Genomic DNA, 21,123 nt, shown 5'->3' with positions numbered 1-21,123 from the left:
CAAAAACCCCTTTCTCCCCTTCTTCCATGCCAACAGGGATTCAGCATTTGGAGGGTGTGCCATACAACCAACTAAAAGGTACATTGCCCACCTCCTTTGCAGCTAGGGGTGGAAATTTGACACAGCTCTGGCCAAGAAGATAAAAATGAAAGTCACTCATGAGACTAAGTTAGATGATTAATATCATTTTTGCCATTTGACCTTTCCTTTCTTTGCTGAAATGAAAATATGATGGCTCTTCAGTAGCCATCTAGAGAACATGAAGACAAAAGTCAGCAGAAGGGAAAGCAACAAAAATCCTGGATCCCTAATGATTCCCTAATGATACTGTAAAACCTCATATCAGTCTAGACCAGGGGTATCAAACTCATTTTCACTGGGGGCTGCATCAACCTCGCAGTTGCCTTCAAAGGGCCAAACGTAATTTTAGGACTGTGTAAATGTAACTACTCCTTAACTGGGAGCAAGGAGCTCAGCATTGCCACTGGGGAGAAACAAGGTGCCAGGCCAGATAAAACAAGGTGGAGGGCCACATTCAGCCTATGGGCATTGTATTTGCCACCTGTGGTCTAGACAGATCACCTGCAGATTGGTATTACATGAGAAAAAATAAATCCCCAATTTGGTTTAAGCCTCTGGGCTCTTGGGCTTCTGCTACTGGCAGCCAATGCAACTCTTAACTGATTCATCCTTTTGAAGACAGCATGCATAAACTTTTCGAATGCGAGTTGAAAAATACTTTATGATTGTGCACACGCTTTGATCCTTAAACACCCTCATGGGACTCTTTTGTGTACCTGGAGGCTACACTTTTGATACTATTTGAAAATTCAGTCTATCTCTTATAACTAACTATAGGTGTTAACTGAATACAGGCCTCAAAATCAGTCACACTCCCTTCTGTTATCCCACCAAAGTTTAGTTCCTTATAAAGTATGGCAGTCAGAACCTGAAGTTCAAGGAGGAACAGAATCTTATCATCTCATTAAATTAATTATTAAATATGTAATACAAAGAAAATTTAGTGTTTAAGATAATAGCACTTATAAACTATTCTATGAAACCAAAAACAGCAATTCTTTGTTCCAAAAAGTATAGATACAGGATACTGAATACAAAGATAAGTGGTTGGCATTGGAAATATTCAAAGCAGGAGCACCTAGAGTTATACTAGTCTATCCTAGGATACAACTGGTTTAGCAGAAAAAAATCTAAAGTCTTGCATTTGAGATGTCCTTTGGAGAAATTCAGTCTTCAAAACAAATTGTTGCCAGGTCCTAATTATAATTAGCAGTAAGTCCTTCTAAAAAAAGAAACACTGGCCTCTATGAAAAAGATGGTAGAACTTCTTAATAATTCTGATCTGGGAAGGCACAGTTAGTAACAAGGATGTGAGGTATTAAGTGTTTCTCCATTCCCCTAACTCTGCACATGTTTTCCTACTGTGGAGATGTGGTGTGATAGGCCACACCCCAGTAGCTAGGCAGAGACTCACCTAAAATTGAAGACAGCTCCTGAGTGTCAGTCGCCCAGGGTATGTTCTCAGACAAGAGAGCTTTTAAGCAGACCTCACTTTCACATTTTTGCAGCTGAGACTGAGAGGTGTGTAAATGCGTGTGCATGTGCTTGTGGGAGTAGAAGATTTGGAGGTGGGGAGTGAGGCTGTCATATGGCAGTAGAATGCACATCAGGCTCTGGGGCATACAGCTGGTCATTGCATCTGAGAGGAAAAGCTTTGGTCAACTGGTTGAAGACAGAAGTGGTATGTGCCTGGACCACAAAGCTCACCCTCCTGCAGTCCTCCCTCTCTTTCCTCATTTGCTAACAAAGAGGGCTCTGAGGCACTATGGGAAGGTGGGTCTTTAAGAAAAGGGACCTACATGCCTTCTTGACTAATATATGAAAGGTTTCCCACCAGGCGGAAACAACACATTGTACTTAGAGTATGAAAAAATAAACTTGAATAGAATTTGTCATTCTTTGAAACTCCAGCTGATTCTGTCCAGGTGACACTTGCTTTTGATTCAATCTAAGATGTTCCTGCTTTGTAGTCATCATCTTGGCAGAGGCCTCTTTAGTCCCAAAGTCACACATTATATCTGTCTCAATACATAGGCTACAACTGGGAGCACAGCCCCAATGTAACTGCAACAGGCTGGGAAATGGAGTAATCCCATAAACTATTTGGAGAACATTACTATCTCTACTCCACAAATGAGGAACAGGACTAAGAGAAAGATCCCTGAGGTGGAAAGGGGCATGCAGGTTGGAGCAAAGCAAAAAATATGAGGAAGGTTTGAATGCTGAGGACAAGAGGTGAATACATGAGAAGACAACAGACATAGGTGGGATCCAAATAGAGAAGATCCATGGAAATCCCCAAAGCCCAACGGGTGCTGGGTACGTACTATAAGTTTGCTCTTTTAAAGAACCTCTCCAACCATGACCAGTTAGGAGGATGTTATTTTGTCCAGTTGGACTAGGGTGATGGCTTTCAGGATGGAGAGAACTTGGTGATTGGATGTGGAGATAAGGGAGACCTATAAGTCAAGGTTGAGGTTCAGGAGCATGAACTATATAATCAATCTGATAGTGGCACTTTTCACAGAAATGGGGGGCAGCTAGTGAGGACTAGACTGGGGTTGTAGGCCCAATATCAGTATGAGTTTTGCATAACAAAATCATTTTCTAGTCCGGGAGTTCAGTTTTCTAAAATAATATGCCAATGTTCTCATGAAAATAAACAGTTATGCAGAAAAGTGGTTGTGGGATAATAGTTTCTCAGATTTGTATACCATTCAGGGCATACAGGAAGAAATCTGACTATACACCATTAGCATTGTGAGTAGGAAGAACTGAGATCTTTCCCTTTCCTCCCCTTCACCAAGTAACAGTTTCCCCACAGCTTCCCACACCATTTTCCATGGACACCAATAACCCAGATTCAAAATTCCTGGCAAAGCAAGAAAATGGGCATAACTCTCCAGGAGTGTGAGATGGTGGTCTTTAAACCCAGTGCATACCTTGAGAATGTGGAAAATTAGTTATGACTGTGCCTTAACCCCAAAGATTCTAACTTAATTGGTCTGGGGTGTAATCTGAACATTGGGATTTTTTAAGCTTTCCTAAATTGTGCTTTTAATTCTCAGCTGAAGAAAATCCCTGGAAAGGAAAGTGGAGGGCATAGTCCATACCTCTCCCCTTCCACTCAATGAAAGTTTCTGGTTTGTGTCTGTTTTAGTTAAGATATAATTGATATATAACATTAAGTAGGTTCAAGGTGTACGACATGTAGATTAGGTACTTACAGAATACAATATACTTACCATTGTAGTGTTAGCTCAACAATGGTTTTGAGTCAATTTCTTGATGGTTTGGAGTCCAATAATGTGTCTTAAGTGCTTATCATAGTACCTGTCACACACACTTAACCCAAAATATGGGGTCAAACACACCAGATAGATTTTACTGTATGTCAAAATGAGCATTCATCTTCTTCCCCTTTTTGTCCAGACACATTCTAAGGTAAATATTAAAATTTGCTTCCTACTGTTAATTGTACCTAAACATGCCTTTGAATTAGAACATGTAACATTTAACATGTTAGCCATTGGATGTGCTCTGCCCTTCTAATGAGTCTAGAGTAAATCCACAATTATGTCTTTGTCTCATTTCAGCACTTACTAGAACTAATAATCATCATAGTTTCTACTCAAACATTCATATTAATGAATTTTCAGGAAAACACTCAACTTAGAAGGTAGTTAGTAGCAGACAGCCAGCAACCTTGCTAATAAATGCACAGAGTTCTCCCAGAGTTCTCAAAGAACACCTTAGCTAATTCTACTACAGCCAGGCTATAGTACCACTGGCCTATGAATTAGTGATAATCAAACAACCATGCTAGGAAAAATGGAGTAATTAACCAGCAGGATGTGAGGATGGATGGTGAAGAGAGATTTACCTTTCATAGTTAGTAATAAGCCATTTGTATATTAATTGCTTGAACAATACAAGTAGACACCCAGTTGTATTTGGTCAAAAGGACTCATATTGAGAGACCATGTTAAAAATATGGCCCCCTCTATGGATGTGAGGGCAATCTGGCTGCAACATCTGTCACCCCATTAATCGCCAGGATTGATCTGGCTGTTCTGGATGATTAGGCAGGTGTCCCCTTCCTCTCTCACTGATCCATGTGCATCCTTCCCAAAACTGCGTGCTTGGTTGAAGAGGATGACCTTCCCAACTAGAGGAGAGTACTGGTCTTCGGTCAAGGGTATACAAGTAGCTGCACTCCCCTACTAGAACCTCTGAACAAGCTCTGAAAATATGGCCCCTACAGAACTGGTAATCTCTGTGGTTAATGTGACTAGTATGTGTTAGATTCAGATCCTGAAAACCACCTCACCTTGTCTACTACTGCATTCTTAGAACTAGCACATTGTGGGTTCTCAACATAGTGGATTAAATGAATAAATGTGTTTAGAGTCAAATCCAGGCCCTCCCATCCTCTTGAATGGTAATTGGATTCCAAATCTGGGAAGGATGTGATTTGTTCTGAGTGAATCATTAAGCTTTATTTATTCCTTCTGACCTAGATTAACTCAAATAATAGCAATGACAATAGTATTAACAACTCCATCTAGTGACTGCTTACCAAATGCATGAAAATTATGCTATTACTGCCAAGTGTTATCTCACGTAATACACACACAACCTTATGAGGCTTAGGTATTATTATTCCCATTTTAAATCTGAAGAAACTGAGCTTAAATGCTGATGAAAGGAAATGGGCAGCCCATGTTAAACAATGTTTTTAAAATATTTGGGCTAAGGTTTTCAAAAAACAAGAGAATTCACCTAAAGTTCAGATTTCTGATTTTTCTTTAAAAATGTAATGGTATGGCAACACAGGGGCTACATCACCACATGGCAAGAGTTGCTGTGGCCTTGGGTGTGTTCTGTGTGCACCCTGGTTTGCCATGCCCACCTGACCTAATGACTTCATTTTAACTCTACCCCATTTACCTTACCTGCCTGGCCTTTAAGCATTGAATTTCTGGGCTCAGCTTAACAGGTTATGAAATCAGAAATGCTGATGTGCAGAAGCAGGGCTGGACTTGGGTCTATATGGCCTGTGTTCCTGCTGCATAAAATGTTGTAGACAGCCACACAAGGGTACCTGTTTGTGAACCTTTCCTGGATATGACACGATAGGGTCAGTTCTCACTGCTCTCCATGACCCCAAGAGGAAGCCAGCTGACTTCCAACATCTCCCCAACTTCCCTTCTCCCGCAGTGGCTCTTTCACCTGCTCTGCACTGAGGTTCAGCCACACATACTGTTGATGCAGGTACATGTTTGACTCTGTCAGCCTCCAGACTTGGGTATGATGAGACATATAGAGGGACTGTTCCCATTAACTCCATGAAATTAAAATCAGTTTAAAGCACAGAAGAAAGCCCTGGCTGGTGTGGTCCCATTGGTTGAAGGAGTGTTGTCCCATACAGCAAAATATTGCGGGTTCTATTCCTGGTCAGGGCACATACCTAGGTTGAGAGTTCGATCCTGCTTGAGGTGTATAGGAGAGGAAACCTATCGATGTTTTTCTCTCACATCAATGTCTCTCTCTCTCAATCTCTCTCCCTTCCTCTCTAAAAAGCAATGAAAAAAAAATGTCCTTAGCTGAGGATGATGATGATGATGATGATGATGATGATGATGATAAAGCACAGCAGCAAAACCTTAGGGAGACATATACCGTAGGGAGACTTAGGTAGGTTATAGACAGAAAAGAGTTAAATATGTGGCCTTGGCTGGCGTTGCTCAGTGGATTGAGCACAGGCTGTGAACCAAAGCATCGCAGGTTCGATTCCCAGTCAGGGCACATGCCTGGGTTGCAGGCCACGGCCCCCAACAACCACACATTGATGTTTCTCTCTCTCTCTCTCTTTCTCCCTCCCTCCCCTCTCTAAAAATAAATAAATAAAATCTTTTTAAAAAGAGTTAAATATGTGGCTACATTAGAGAGACTAACTGAATAAAAAGAAACAAATAAAATTCACATGATAGAGCTAAAAAAGTCTAACCAAAAATTCTATTTTGCTAAGACCATCTAATAGTGTGAATTATCAACTCAGAATCATCAGAGGGGCTGTGATGAGGCAGGTGAGGGGCCAAGGCATACCTGTATGTAGGATCTGATTCATTTCATGGTCTCCAAGAACCATGGCTTTAATGCTTTACTAGAGTATTTAGTGTTAGGAAGATACTAAATGGGCACATGGATTTTTAAAATACTATGTTTAAAAAAAACACTTAGAGAATCAGTCAATTGCCAATGTGCTTAGAGAAACTCAGTGACTCACTCCTACCCTTTGCCCGTGATAAGAGCTAATATTTGTGAGAAGTACCAGAAAAGGAAGTTCCAAAACCAAGGTACAGAACAACAAAATCCTTAGTTCATAATTCCTAGTTCAGAGGGAAAAAAAGGCAGTTTATGAATGGACAGGGCTTGCTTAATGTTCACAAATATAACTAGGCAACCACCCACATGGTATAATTTGAAGGGTTCCCGAAGGACCACATGCCCAAAATATCACACCATCTAGCTGCAAATCAAAAATTAATCTTAGACTGTAATAAAGTATAAAAAGCATTGATTTGAGCAAAAAGAACTTCAGCCCAGGAAACAGATTCAGGTCATGACCTAAACTGTACTCCCCCAAGACAAAGTGGAAGCCACCTTTTATACAGGAAATTCCCATCCAGGTTCCCAATTAAGTCCATTTTATGTAAATGAAGTATCCAAATTGATATAGTTCTGATTGTTCCCAATCTCGAAGTCCCAACTGATCAGCGTTATACATCCTTGTTGATTATTATGGAACAGCTCTGAATGGACAGGGAAGTTCTTAGTCTATCCATGGAAAGGTGAAACCAGGAACTCCCTTATGATAGCTGACTCAGATGACATAAAGGAGCAGGACATAATGGGGGAAGCAGAGAGTTAAATCTGAGATTCTTCTCGGTATACAGTGAGAAGCCTTTGTCAGCAAGTGACCACTAGACTCTTATTAGTTACAAATTTGGGACTTGGGTTATCATGGGGAGTCTGTCTCAGTGAATAAAATCCTTCTCAAGGTTCACATAAAATGAATCTTATTTCTCAAGGTCCACATAGCTATCTAGAGGATGGAGTTCATACTCCATACCCAAGCTAGTATTTTCTGGCCTCTAACCAAGCCTTCACATTATAGAAAAAATAGCAAATTAACCAGCTAACATATTGTCAAGGAACCATTTATTGAGTTAGTCCATTTCACCTTCTGACTCCTATCAGAGATCAGATCCTGGAAGAAACAAAACCAAAGAATTACTGCAAAGGATTGTGATGAAACATGGGCCCTCAGGACACTCCTGCCTGGTATAGGGCTGTGATGGGCTCTGACCCATGCATGATAAGCAGGGCAGCCCTGGGAAGCTGGGGGAACTCTAAGGGATGGAAAAGGAGGGCCATCAAAGACATCTCTCTGCCTGACTCATATGCTACAGATAACCAATAAAAATTCTGTGCTCCCTGAATGATTTGAAAGGGAACAGGAGAGGAGCATTCCCGGAACACACACTCTGGAACACACATGGGCCAAGGGCTCCCTTTGTGGCTGGTTTACTGGATACCACAGCACCCTCTTTCTGACTGCAATCCCAGACTCTTTCAGAAAAACAAGGGACTGAATTAGGAAAAGGGAAGATAACAAACAGAACCTCCTCAGTGTGTAGCCAGGAAGACATCCTCCCTACCCTTCAGGTTACATTCAGCCAAATGAGGGGAGACAATTCTTATCCCAAAAGAAAATTTTGTGTGAATGTTACTTACCAACATGGATTTTTAAAAATTTTTTTAAAGATTTTTATTTACTTATTTTTAAAGAGGGAAGGGAGGGATATATATAGAGAGAGAAACATCAATGTGTGCTTGCTGGGGGTCATGACCAGCAACCCAGGCATGTACCCTGACTGGGAATCGAACCTGCGACACTTTGGTTCGCAGCCTGCACTCAATCCACTGAGCTATGCCAGCCAGAGCTCCAACATGGATTTATTTGAGAATTTTCTTTTCTGATCAAACTGTGGGAATAAGGTTTTCTGAGATCATCCGACATCTATGAGAAATATGATACCCTGCATTGGACGTGGTATATGGGCTATAGTGGTTATTTGGCATTACCTTGAATCTATTTCCATGACTAATGCCTGTATCAATACAGTGTTTATTCCCTGGATGCTACACATAAGGATATTGTGTGTGTGTTTCTGGAGGAAGCAGCAAGAGTGGAGGGAGAATTATAATAGAATCATATGATAAGATTTAATATAATATGATATAATAGAATCATAATGATATGAGGTAAGGTTAAGGAATTACAGATGTTTTACCTGGGGAAAAAACACTTGAGTGTACACAATTGTTGCCTTCAACCACTTGAAGATCTGTCCAGGGGAAGAGCAATTATCATTACCCTCTGTAACACAGGATGGCATAGCTAAAATCCCTATGTAGACATCACAAATAAAAAAACTTTGTCAATATTAGGAAGAGCTCTTTTATTCCACATAAGTAGATTTGACCCAAAGGGAAATGAGCTGCCTTATAGAGAAATGTTTTAATTTCATGAAGTGTCCCTACAGGGGCATGATATCCACATGTCCCAACTTTGAAGAAGGGATTCATATGTTGGAAAAAGTTAAGGAGGTATAGTAATTTCTAAGAGCCTTTGATTCTGTATTTTAATTTTAAGTTGTCCTTTTAAGGCAAAGTGACTTATCTAAAACTATTCAACACACAGAATATTATAAACATAGGCCATAAGTGCTTTTGAACTGTGATGATATTGAGGATATCAATGAGAAAAAGACAATTGTATCCCAGGAATGAATATCATCTCTTAAACAAATATCCTCCTCATTGAACAAGTTAAACTCATTAAGAGCCAGAAAACACAACAGAAATTAGATGAACTGAAAGAGGAGATACATAGGAAATAACAGAAAAGTCTGGGGGATTTTATTTGTTTGTTCATTTGTTTTTAAAGTTGCTAATTCTACAATCACCTAGCATGAAAGGGTCAAAGTACAGAAAACACTCAAAAATCTTTACCTCAATTCCTAAATATGCATACAATGTTTGTGTAAAAGTGGTTTTCAGAATATAGACTCTTTTGGACTCTACAAAGAGCTGCACCATCTCAGAAAGCAGCTGCTTTGCTAATTTCCAGAAAAATCTATAGGACCTAAGATGCATCCTGGCATTGCCTAGGTATAATGATCGATTTTGGAAATGGTTGGGTAATACATTTCCATTTTTCCTTTTTGACAATCTTGAAAACATTGAATCATTTAATGAAAGCTTGTGTCGTTCAAGTGATGATATATTCAGGGAATAGTTTATCCAAGGATATTTTCAAGTAAAAGGAAGTTTTAAAATTTATATATATCATACATATTATGTATATTTATATGTGTATGTATGTAAACAATGAGATTCACAGCTGAAATTAAAAATCACAATAAGAACTACTTTGTTTTACCTATTTAGATATTCTTATAAATCTATGTTTTAATCTTTGCCAACCAAGACAATGAAAGAGGGAGAGAAGGCATGGGGCCCTTGTGTGCCTGCCAGGGTTGAGAAATGATGTCACTGAAGTGGGAGGAACAGCAAGAGTAGGAACTAGGAGCCTGCCAGCATGATATGACAGAGGCCAGGATGTACCCCTGACCAATGCAGACCCTTCTAGAACTAAGATTTTGATACCTAAATACTGAGAACCATCTTCAAACATTGAGCAAGTTCATCTAAGTAAATTGCCATATCTTCTTTATTTTGCTTATTGATCAACTTGTCAAATATTTGGAAAGCACCTACTAAGTAATACTACAAGACTCAGTCTCTGTCCTAAAGAGTTGTACAGTCTACTAGGGAATATAGAAACTCTTCCCAAATAACACAGTACAAGCTACAATGAGGTAACCATCTCAAAAATGTCACTAAGAACTAGGGCAGTGAGGGACAGAGAAAGCCATTCTAATCAAGAAAATAAGAGAAATCCTTGGGCAAGAGTTGTCATGGGAGAGACTTTGAAGTACAGCCATTCAGGAATTCAAGGTGGGGAGGGTGTCCCAGGGGAGAGAGAAATGAGAAATGGAGATGATGCAGTGCATTTGAAACCAAGCAGTGTGGTAGGTATATAGGGAGACAGAGGTAGTGGAAGTTTGAATGCCAGGCAAAGGAATTAATAATGATAGTAACAGCCAATGTCTGTGGAAACTTACTGTGTGACAGACACTGGTATACTTTATACATTTAATCCTCACAAAAGTCCAGAGAAGCAGGCAATAGTATTGTCACTTTTTTAATGCTGTATAATTACAGTTGTCCCCATTTTCCCCCATTACTTTCCCCTACCCTACCCATCCCCCCACACCCCACATTCAATTCCCCCCTCGTCTTTGTCCATGGGTCCTTTATACATGTTCCTTGACTTTACCCTTCCTTCTTTCCTCCATTATCCCTCTCCCTTCTCCTCTTGTCACTGTCAGATTGTTCTTTATTTCCAAATCTCTGGTTCTATTCCACTCTCCTGTTTGTTTTGTTGATTGGGTTCCACTTATAGGTGAGAGGCAAAATACTCTCCAGATCCATCCAAGCGGTCACAAAGGATAGGAGCTCCTTCTTTCTTTCTACTGTGTAGTATTCCATTGTGTAAATGTACCATAGTGTTTTGATCCACTCATTTACTGATGGGCACTTAGCAAGTTCATCTAAGTAAATTGCCATATCTTCTTTATTTTGCTTATTGATCAACTTGTCAAATATTTGGAAAGCACCTACTAAGTAATACTACAAGACTCAGCACTTGTAGTATTCTAGCTTCTAGCACTTGGTTATTGTAAATAATGCTGCTATGAACATTGGGATGCATAGGTTCTTTTGAATTGGTGTTTCAGGGTTCTTAGGATATAATCCAAACAGTGGAATTGCCAGGTCAAAAGACATTTCCATTTTTAGTTTTCTGAGGCAATTCCATACTGTTTTCCACAGTGACTGCACCAGTCTGAATTTCCACCAACAGTGTACTAGGGTTCCTTTCCTCCACAGCCTTGCCAGCACTTGTTGTTTGTTGATTTGTTTATGATAGCCATTCTGATTGGTGTGAGGCGGTATCACATTGTGGCTTTAATTTGCATCTTTCTGATAGCTAGTGATGCTGAGCATCCTTTCATATGTCTCTGGGCCCTCTGTATGTCTTCTTTGGAGAAGTGTCTGTTCAGGTCCTTTGCCCATTTTTTTTCTTTTTTTTTTTTATTACTGTTCAAGTACAGTTATCTCCTTTTACCCCCCTACCCTCGATCCTATCCCCATTTGGCTTTGCCCATGTAAACTTTATACATGTTCCTTGATGACCCTTCCCATTTTTCCTCCCATTATTCCCTCACACCTCCTTTCTGGTTACTGTCAGTTTGTTCTTAATTTCAATGTCTATGGTTATATTTTGCTTGCTTGTTTGTTTTGCTGATTAGGTTCCACTTAGGTAAGATCATATGGGTTTTTTTCTTTTTTATTGGATTGTTTGTCTTCCTGGTGTGGAGTCATGTGAATTCTTTATATATTTTAGAGATCACCCCTTGTCTGAGGTATCATTGGCAAATATATTTTCTCATATTGTTGGTTCCCTTTTCACTGTGTTGATGTTTTCTTTAGCTGTGCAGAAGCTTTTAACTTATTGTCACTTTTGTACAACCTGCTCCACAGTTCTGCACTGTACATCAGGACAGTGAAACACAGAAAAATAATTAGTTAACCTACTTGAGCTTCCGACTGAAAGTGATGCATGTTTTGTGTAGTGGATTAAAAACTAATGCAGGTTTCGAACAGGGAGCTAATTTTAACATAGATAAGTAAGATGTATAGACATATATACACACACTGCATTTGAATATACACATGCCACATAAACATATATACACATACAACACCATGTATACACAGACACACAAATATATACATACCATATATACACATACACATACCATCATATATGCATATATACACATATGCATTCTTAAATAATCTTAAATATATGAGTATATCTTAAACTATTTTTAGACATACAAGGTGGGACAAAAGTAGGTTGTCCCGCCCTGTTTCATGTGAAATAGTTTATTCTTCTATTATTATTTATTAATTATGGTATTACTTTCCATACAAATAACTGTAAATCTACTCTTGCCCTACCTTGTATATTATGAAAGCATATGTGTGTATGTCTATATAAACACATGTACAAGTACAAAGTTGAGGAGGGCAGGCATAAGGATGAGTCCACTATCAGCCCCACCTCTCCTGGGCATGGTTCTGACAGGCCATGTGGATACCAGTTAGGCCAACACCAGCCCCTGAATGTCCATCCAAACATGGACCCATTTGTGGACCCATGTGGCTAGCCAGTCACCTTCCTGGCTCTGGTGACCATGGGTCAGGTTCCAGGACCTCTGGCTGAGCCAGGCCCACCTGTCTCCTGGGCTGGTCACTGACACAAGAAGGTAGATATGGAAAGTCATGACCTGCCCTCAAGGAAAAACAGTAAATCCCAAGAAAATATGGACATGAAAAAGTGAGGAACCAGAATAAAGCATGAGGTGCTTCAACAGGGATGGGAGGGAGCTCTACCAACAGTTCTCCAGGGGAGGTTCCCGGGACATTCTCCTGGTGCAACAGGCGCAGCAAGGAGGTAGAATCTGAGGTATGGCTGTGCCCACTGAACCCTGCCCTCCACTCCTTTCACAGACCTCTGAGAGGTCCAGGGCATGTTATATATGCTAATGCTTCATGTTTTCTTGTAACTCCTTGGCTGTGTGTCCCATCACAGTTCAAACACAGAGGCTGACAGTGTTGCATCCTTGGGGCACCTTAGTATAAACTAGTTCTGATTTCTGCCTTGTTTCCCCATGCTGTCCTGAGTGCTCACATAAAATGCCCCCCAGGAAGAGCAAAACCCATCCTTGGTTGTGATCCCTGAGGGCCTGCGATGAGCCCAGGCCAGTGACTGAGGCCCTACCCTCTTCAGTCACAGGTCCATAGAGCCACCATCATATAAAAACAACTTTCCCACAACTGGTCACTTTTTAATAGTTTTATAAAATACCAAGTGAAATAAACAGGATTTTCGTTTAATTATACACATCTCTAGGTAAACAACTCAAATAATGGATAAAATATCCTTACATGTATATGGAATATTAAACAAATTGCCCTGAAATACCTATACGATTCTTTGCTGTTGAAGAATTAAACTGTGAGTTTGTATGATTCAGAAAGTGCAAAGAGAAAAATAATTCTCAACAAATAACTGATAGACGTCTAAGTTTCCAAGTTGAATTACAAAATGATGCTTGGGAAACTGATATGAGCACAAGAAATTGATAAAATTCACATGTAAAAAAATACATCTATTATTCAAATTTTTGGTATCTTGTACAATCTTTCCTCTATTTTTAAAAAAGGAAAACCTGACTTGTAAATAAATGGAATTTTGGGGAAAAAATTAAATTAAATTAAATTAAAAGTCGGAAGTCCTGCCATTTGCGATAACATGGATGAAACTGGAAGACATGCTTAGTGAAATAAGCAAGTTATTGGAGGACAAATAGTGTATGATTCTTTTTATCTGAGATATCTAAAGTAGTCAAACTCACAGAACCAAATAGTATCAGAGTGGTTGCCAGTGGCTGTTTCATGGGTATAAAGCTTCATTTATGATAGATCAATGAGTTCTAGAGAACCTGCTGGATAACATAGGGCTTATCATTAACAACATGGTTTTGTCACTTCAAAATTGTAAAAACGTAGATCTCATGTTAAATATTCTTACAACACACACAAAATAAAAGAATGTGGAAGGGTGAATACAAGGAACCTTTGGGAGATATTAGATATATCCACTGCCTTGATTATGGTACCAATAATGATATCATGGGTGTTTGCAATATGTCCAAGCTCATAAAATTGCACACATTACACAGATGCAGTTTTTTGTATATCAATTATACCTCAATAAAGCTGCTGTAACAAAACACTAAATTCCTACCATGAAACTAAGTGTTTAAAGTAATTTTATAATATATAGTAAATATTTACGTAAGCAAAACACACCCAAAATCTACTTTAAAACTAAGAGTTTTGACTACATAAATATTTTTAAATTCTACATAAACATCTACTTAAAAGTTTAATGACATGACACAGACTGGGAGAAAATATGTGTAACATATATAACAAATTAAGGATTATAATGTATAAAGAGGTTCTAAAAATCAATTGGAAAAACAAAAATAGCCCAATAGAAAAATTAATACAGGCCATGAACAGACAGTTTACAAAGAAAAGCAAATAACCTATGAAATATAAAAAGAAGGTCAGCCTCACCAGTAAGTACAGAAATATAAATGAAAACAATAATATAATAAAAATCCATTATTTATCATATTGGAAACCATTTTTAAAATTAACAATATCTACTGATATGCTGGGTAAAGAGAAATGGGCACTCTCATTAACTGTTGATTGGACCATAAATTTGTACAGCCTTTTGGAAGAGGAGGAAATTTAAGAATATCTATCAAAAATTTAAATACACATATGCTTAGAAGTAACACTATATATACATATATACAAAATTATGCACAGATATTTTAACTTTAAAATATTAGAAAAACTTACTTGAATATCTATAAAGGGATAATGCTTAAATAAATTAAGATGAACGTAGATTATGGAATGTTAAATCTTCTATGCAGCTGATTTAAACATAACATGAAAAATTCTGTATAAAGTAGTTAAATAAAAAAAGTAAAAGAGTTATATTTATGCTATCACATCCCATTAACTGATTTGAATCAGACAGAAGAGCAGGTTGTGCTAATATTACAATCATTCAGAAAAGAAAGAGCCATAAGATCTGGTTTCCCCACAAATTCAAATAAACCCCCATACTTATTTTATTTCAAAAGTGGATCAACAACTTAGGAATAGTGTGGCCTTCTTTCTTTTCCTCTGTTTTGTTTAACAATAAAAAATGCATTGACTCCCAGACAGTAAGTAAATGTTTTGTTTTATTAAACTTGATTCTGCTTCTTTAGCAAAGTCCATGGGAAACTAAAATACCAACAGGTCAGGAACTGCCCTACCTGGTTTCAGAAGCTGTAACAATCCCCCCCACCCCCACCCCCATGGCTAAGGCTTAGTAAAAAGACCTTGGGACCATAAGCCACTAAGAAGACAAAACTTATCCTCCCAGCAGGGGCACAGCCTCTGCCCCCTTTGCTTCACCCTGCTTGGCCCCATGCAGATGACTGGTTAGCCAATGATGGGTAAGACTCCTCAAGAGAGGGACAACCTAAGGCAGGCATGGTCATGAAGAGGCTTGGGAAGGATTTAGGGGACTATAGATGAAGGGGTGACAGACCCTTAACCCTCAGCTTTGTCATAGCCTGAGTCCTCATTCTATCTGTAAAAGGTCTCCTAATCTCTTGGCTGCCCACATCCCCCACCTGATTCATCCCTGAAACAATGCCAGAGGGTGGTGCAGCCCTGTGCCAGAAAGGGTGGTTCCCAGTGAGGGAAGGGCATTGCTCAGAAAGAATGCATAAAATCCTGTGAAACCTGCTTTGCTAAGAATGCCCTCAATTTAAATGATAAGAGTCCAAGAATAAAATGAGTTTGTTTCCCAAGGTTTTATAGCCCTTTGATGTCACTCTATCTGACTCTGACTCAGAGTAAGTCCTCATAGTTTTTTGAATGTTATCTATTGTTTGATCATTACTGCCTGACAATGATTGATGAGATTTACCAATATGTCCTGTATTTCTATGCAAACTAAACCCAATAAAAGCCCATTGAGAAAGAGGTTTAAAGCCTTACTCCTTTGAGAGATTGGCCAATTTTCCTCCCCAAGCAGATAGCAGATCCTGTCTTGGTAGACTTACTCTCATCTATGGTGGCCAGGAGGGCTCTGCTGAGTGGAGCTCCCCAACACCAACATCCATGTGTGAGAAACTCTAAGCAATTTACATGTCCCACTTAATTTTCTCCTTCCCACCTTTATACACAGTTTACCACACACACACTTACTTCACCTAGGACACTTACTCTATTACTTTCCTTTAGCTATACAGTAAACCTCCAGGAAATAATAACTTCTCAATTTAAAATGTTATTCTTTAGCCCTGGCTGGTATAGCTCAGTGGATTGAGTGTGGGCTGCAAACCACAGGGTCGCCAGTTCAGTTCCCAGTCAGGGCACATGCCTGGGTTGTGGGCCACCTGAGAGGCAACCACACATTGATGTTTCTGTCTCTCTTTCTCCCTCCCTTCCCCTCTGTCTGAAAATAAATAAACTCTTTTAAAAAAATTAAAATTAAAAAAATAAAATGTTATTCTTTAAAAGCAACTAACCAGCAGATCCTTCCACAAGAACAACAATGAACTATTGATAGGGGGCTTAAGAGTTGGAAAATTTTAGTTTAAGTAATAGCTAATAAGCTTAGTAATCGATGCATGCAAAAACTTTTGTTCCGGGAACTGAAGGTATGACCCACCCTTACTCCAAGACACCATAAGCAGTTCCACCTTTGTTCCTCAGGAAGACAGCAAGCAATTCAAGGTGACATCTGAGCCATTGTATTCCAGGGTGGGATGACCACTGCCCAAGACACAGCTTAAGACCACCACTCAGGGTGAGAATGCTGAACTTGTTTTTTTTTTTTAATCCAATTAACTTTTCCCTGAATTCCAAACCCCTTACCTACACTTTGTTCTCCTTATAAAAAGGGCCATTTTAAAATGGAATTTAAGATGGTCTGTTGGTCATCTTCTCAGATTGCCAGCCATCTGCATAAAGTGCTCATAAAGACTCAATTGCTGTCATTGCTTATTGGGTTTGGTAGTGACAGGCAACCCAAACTCCAGTGTCTTTTCCAGGTTCACTATGAAAGCAGTGCTATGAGGTAACAAGACAATAAACAAAAGCAGGAAGATTCTGAGAGAAAGTAGAAACTTTGAGGAAATGGTGAGGATAGGGTGAATTTCCCATTTTTATGGCTTTACTCTGAGGGCAGTTATAGTTGTGGAAGTATGCAGTGTGACAAAAATTTTGATAAAAAGTTTACCATACTTCTGGAAATCAGAAACAGGAGAAGGAGCCAAAAGCAATTGTAGTGTGTGTGGGGGAGGGGGGAGGGGTAATTACTAAAAGGAGAGAGCAAAAATAGTACCTCAAATTCCATGTGCAGACTCTGCTTAAGTTTCTGCCTGGTCCCTGAACTGCACATGTGAAGAGCATACTGAAAGTGATCTGAATTGAGACCTGAGCTGCCACCTACTGTAGCATCCAGCAAACTCGAGAACAAATATCAGAGACTTTCAGGGTATCAAAGATGTTATTTTATTGGCCAAGTTTAACCTGCGCAGGGGCGAACTCTTAGAGTGTCCAGTGACACAGTGCCCACAAGGAGCTGCAAACAAGAGCCGTGCCGAGCGCTTACAACTACGTTCTTATATACGGGCAGGCAAGCGTTATACAGAAGCAGACGTGGCAGTTAGCAATTCCTTACAAAGACCGCACGTGGGAATTTCAAACCAAGCATTCTTTCATAAGGCGGGAAGGCAGGCTGTTTGTTCATTAACCTAGTAATCTCCTGGCTCTAGCTAGCTAGTTTTCTATTTTCTCATTAAAAACTACAAAGCACTGCTTATCTAGCCTACCCAGGGGAGAGCGTCTGCTAGACACGGGATGTTTGCTTTAACTGTACTTTGTCTCTTTTATCATTTCTTTTTAGCTACAATGTGGTTCTTGTCTATTAAGGTTAAATTTAGTTCTTAATTTCCTTGTTCCCAACACTACCATGGCAAGAGAGAAGATATATTTTGAGTCTAAGCTAACCTTAAAAATCAACACTCTTTGGAGCAATACAACAGAATCCAGGGTCTGTACAATATAACATTCACAATGTCCAGAATACAACCCCAAATTACTCAAAATACAAAGAGTCAGTGTACTATGGCCCATTATCAAAGAAAAAAATGAAGAAACCCACACCAAGATGAGAAACATGTTGGAATTATAAAATAACTTAAAGCTGTTATTAATTATAACTATGCTCAGTGAGAAAAATGAAAATTAGCCTATGATAGTAAATAAAACTATAGGGATTATTCAACCTGAAGAAAAAAAGTTTTTTTAAAAAGGATGAAATAGTCATAGCAACCTATGGGATGGTCTCAAACACCCTAACGTTATAAATGGAGTCATAGAAAGAGATGAGAAAGAGAATGGGGCAGAAAAAATAGCTTAGGATTTTATGACTGTAAACTTCCTAAATTTGATGGAAGACAATATTTATAGATTCAGAAAAATCCCAGTCAGAAAAAAATAGATAAATAAAATGGAGCCTAGACATATCATAGCTAAACTGATAAAATCAAGATATAGAGAAAATCTTAAAAGGAGAAACAAATAACACATTAAAAATATAGTAACAATAACTATAGATCAATATCCCTTAAAAACATCAATATAAAAATTCTGCACAAAATGCTAGGAAACCAAATTCAGCAGTATGTTAACAGGATTATACATCATGTCCAAGTGGAATTTATTTCTGGAATACAAAGGTGGATCAACATATGGAAATTGATCAATGTAATACACCACATCAATAGAATGAAAAAACAAATAATCATCTCAATTGATTCATAAAAAACATTCGACAAAGTTTAATGATAAAAACACTCAGCAACCTGGACATAGAAGGATACTACCTCAATATAATAAAGCCCAATTTGAAAACCCAGAGAGAACATCATAATCAATGGTGAAAGATTGAAAGCTTTTCTGCTAAGACTGGGAGCAAAGCAAGGATTTACACTTTCACCATTTCTATTCAGCACAGTACTGGAATTTCTAGGTAAGAACAATCAGGCAACCAAACAAGGAATGAAAGGCATGCAAATTATAAAGGAAGAAGTAAAATTATCTCTGTTTACTGATGGCATTACCTAATATACAGAAAACCCTAAAGATTACACATATAAAAAATAACTCCTATAACTAATAAATAAATTCAGAAATGTAGCAAAACAAAGTCAACACACAAAAACAGTTGCATTTCTATATATGACCAATGAACCACCTGAAAAAGAAATTAAGAAAAGTTTTCATTTAAAATAGCAGCAAATAGAATAAAATACTTAGAAATCAGCTTAACCAAGGAGGTGAAAGACTTGCACAATGAAAACTACAAAACATTTCTGAAAGAAAATAAAGATATACATAAATGAAAATACTTTTCATGATTATGGATTAGAGAACAATGTTGTTAAGATGTCAGTACTACCCAAAACAACCTGTAGATTTAACATAATCTCTATCAGAAATAGAAAAGCCACCCTAAAATACATATGGAATCTCACAGAACCTCAAATAGCCAAAACTATTCTGAAAAAGAACAAAGCCAGAGGACTCATCCTTCCTGATTGTGTAACTACAAAACTACAATAATAAAAAGTGTGGTGTTAGTACAAAGACAGACATATAAACTAACAAAATAGAACATAGTCCAGAAATAAACATTCAGATATATGATCAAATGTTCTTTCAACAAGAACATTTAATGCTGAAAAGACAGACATTTCAACAACTGGTTCTGGGAGAACTGGTATTTCACATACAAAAGAATGAAGTTGGACACTTACCTAACACAATGTACAAAAATTACTAAAAATCAATCCATGACCTAAATGCAAGACCTAAAAAAATAAAACTCTCAGCAGGAAACAAGATTTGTCAATGGTTTCTTGGATATGACACCAGAGGCACAGGCAACAGAAGAAAAAAAATAAGCAAATTGAACTTCATAAAAATTAAGATTTTGTGCATCAAACATACTATTGACAGAGTAAAAAACACAACCCACAGAATGAGAAAAATATTTGCAAATATCTCCTACATAAGAGATTTGTATAAGATATTAATATCCAGAATATATAGAGAACTCATAAAACTCAACAATTAAAAAAACAACAACAAAAAAATTCTTATAGCAAAGGACTTGAAAAGACATTTCTCCAAAGGTTTACTGATGGCCAGTAAGTTCATGAACAGATGAACAGAATCACTAATCATTAGGGAAATGCAAATTAAACTAACAATGAGAAATCACCTCATACCCCTTAAGGATGGCTACTATAAAAAAACAAACACAAACCCCACAGAAAATAACCAGTATTACCCAGGATGCAAAGAAATTGGAACCCTGTATTGGTTGAAATGTGAAATCATCTAGCCACTGTGGAAAACAATATGGCATTTACTCAAAAAAAATTAAAAGTATATTTACCATATTATCCCATAATTCTACTTCTTAAAGGAATATAAAGCAGGGTCTCAAAGACATATTTGTAAATCCATGTTCATAGTAGCATTATTCACAACAGCTAAAACACAGAAGCAACCCAAGCATCCATAAACAGATGAATAGATAAGCAAAATGTGATATATACATACAATAAAATATTATTCAGTCCTAAAGAGGAAAAAATTTTATATATATAAAACAAGTATAGCACAGAGGGTAATGTATGAAGCTATAGAGAACCAAATGCTAACAGTGCATATTTCAATTCCTACAACAAGCACTAAAAATATAATACAAAGAAATATATCTAAAAATCTAATAGAAAGTCAGTTCATCAGGAAAATAGCAATTGTGTTCTAAAATACATGAAGCAAAAATTAAGAAGTAGAAGAAAAAGAGAAAATTTCACAATCATAATAGGAAATTTCAAATCTATCTCTAAGTAGTTAATAGAAAAAAACTTTATGATTTCTTCTTTAGTACATTGATAATTTAGAAGTTTGTTGTTCTATTTCCAAGTATTTGGGACTATCCTACATCTCTTATTTCTATTGATGGCTAATTTAGTTTTATTGTGGTTAGATAATATAAATTTAGTTCTTATAAAATCATTGAGATTTGTTTTATGGCCCAGTAAATAATTTATT

The sequence above is a fragment of the Phyllostomus hastatus genome, unplaced genomic scaffold (genome assembly GCF_019186645.2).
Source record: "Phyllostomus hastatus isolate PE091 unplaced genomic scaffold, TTU_PhHast_1.1 phas_contig_80, whole genome shotgun sequence".
NCBI lineage: Eukaryota > Metazoa > Chordata > Mammalia > Chiroptera > Phyllostomidae > Phyllostomus > Phyllostomus hastatus.
The sequence above is the reverse complement of the archived record's forward strand: the minus strand, read 5'-3'. Positions refer to the sequence as shown.